Source organism: Tupaia chinensis, unplaced genomic scaffold (assembly GCF_000334495.1).
Source record: "Tupaia chinensis unplaced genomic scaffold, TupChi_1.0 Scaffold135338_1, whole genome shotgun sequence".
Taxonomy (NCBI): Eukaryota; Metazoa; Chordata; class Mammalia; order Scandentia; family Tupaiidae; genus Tupaia; species Tupaia belangeri.
The window spans coordinates 1-1542 of NW_006195622.1; the positions used below are offsets into that span (position 1 = coordinate 1).

Below are 1542 nucleotides of genomic sequence, written 5' to 3' on the forward strand. Positions count from 1 at the left end.
GACCACGGTCTCTCCACAACGGGAGCAAGTCAGACGCTGGGGCATGGCTCTCAGAACCGAGTCCCGGACCCCAGGGGGAGACGAAACAGATCTGCTCCCAAGGATCGAGCCAGAGGTGGCGGGAGCCTAGGGCGGCCCGAGTCTACCCTGAGACCACCGGGGTGCTCACCCACTCCGCAGAGCAGGGACCTGCCAGACTTCCCGGCAGGGATGGAGTGTTCCTGAGTGGTCTGAGGCCCCTAGGGTCGCACACCAACTCCTGTCTCCAGAGCAGCACTTCAAACTGCCTATTCGAGCAGCCCAGGTAACACCCCAGGGAAAGGTGGGGGCAGACCGCGCCCCGTCCGGAAGCCCGCCCGCCCGCCGTGCACTCACCATCACGAGCTCCTTCTGGAAGGACTTCCGGTCCTTGTTCTCCGCGTTGTTGCAGTCTTCCTTCAGCTTCTCCAGGACGGAGGCCACCCGCTCGGGCTCGCTGTCCGGCTCCGCCCGGCAGAAGAAGGCAAGCGGCCGCCCCACGTAGCCCAGGGCGTCGGCGAAGCAGCGCCAGCTGCTGATGTTCTCCATGAGCAGGGTCCTCACGGACGCGTAGATGTAGGTGAGGAACTTGCAGGGCCGGAGGATCTGCTCCAGCAGCACCGAGGTGCTCAGCTCGGGGCCGGCCAGCAGGCTGGGCCTGGCCCGCCCCACCACCAGCACATTCTTGGCGTGCACCAGGCCCACCCGGCCCTGGTAGTAGCCGATGTACCACTCCTTGGTCCACAGCTGCCCCTTGAGGCGGACGCGCTCCTCGCTGAGCAGCGCCACCGCGTCCCCCTTCTTGTACTCCAGCAGGTAGTGGTTCTTGCTCTGCCGCACCACCGTCTTGAGCAGCCTGCCCAGCTTCAGGCTGGACACCGGGCGGTCCTGGAACGTCGGGTACTTGGTGGTGGTGGCAAACGGAGACAGGATGATTTTCCCGACTTCGTTTTTCTTGAGAAATCTCCTTTGCCCGGATGGCTTGATGGCACTTTTGGGGGGCGGCTGGGGAGTCTGGACGCAAAACTGGGTCAGGATGGCCTCCTGGTCGTCCTTCACCTGGACGCGCAGCGTGAAGTCGGAGAGCTCGCCAGGACTGTGAGAGGCGATGGGGAAAATGAGGCGGCTCACCTTGCCCAGTTTCAGCTGGAAGCCCCGCACAACCTTGGCCTGCTCGCTGGCCTTGACCTCATAGTTGGTCATGTTGGAAAACATGCAGACTCTGAGGTCCTGGGGCCTGGACAGAACGAAATGGTGCTTCCCCCACAGCTGCAGCGCCACAGGCGCAGGGCCGGGGGCCTGGCGGGTGACCTCGCTGACCAAGAGAGTCTTAGGGGCGCAGTCGTGCCCAAAGATGGTCACCACTGTCTTGAAGGATGGGTGGATGTGCTTGGGGCCATAAAGACCCACCGTGACCTTCTTGTGGATGAAGTCCCAGACGGTGGAAGGGTAGAGGATGCTGGGGCCATGGGCGACGATGGCCAGGTACATGCAGGGCTCCAGGTGGTCCAGCTGCACCTGCAC

At 63.7% G+C, this 1542-nt stretch overlaps 1 pseudogene; it reads right to left on the reverse strand.

Annotated features, from left to right (window-relative positions):
- Nucleotides 1–375: 375 nt before the first annotated feature.
- Nucleotides 376–1539, reverse strand: LOC102501608 (SH3 domain-binding protein 4 pseudogene; annotated as a pseudogene).
- Between the last annotated feature and the right edge of the window lie 3 nt (nt 1540–1542).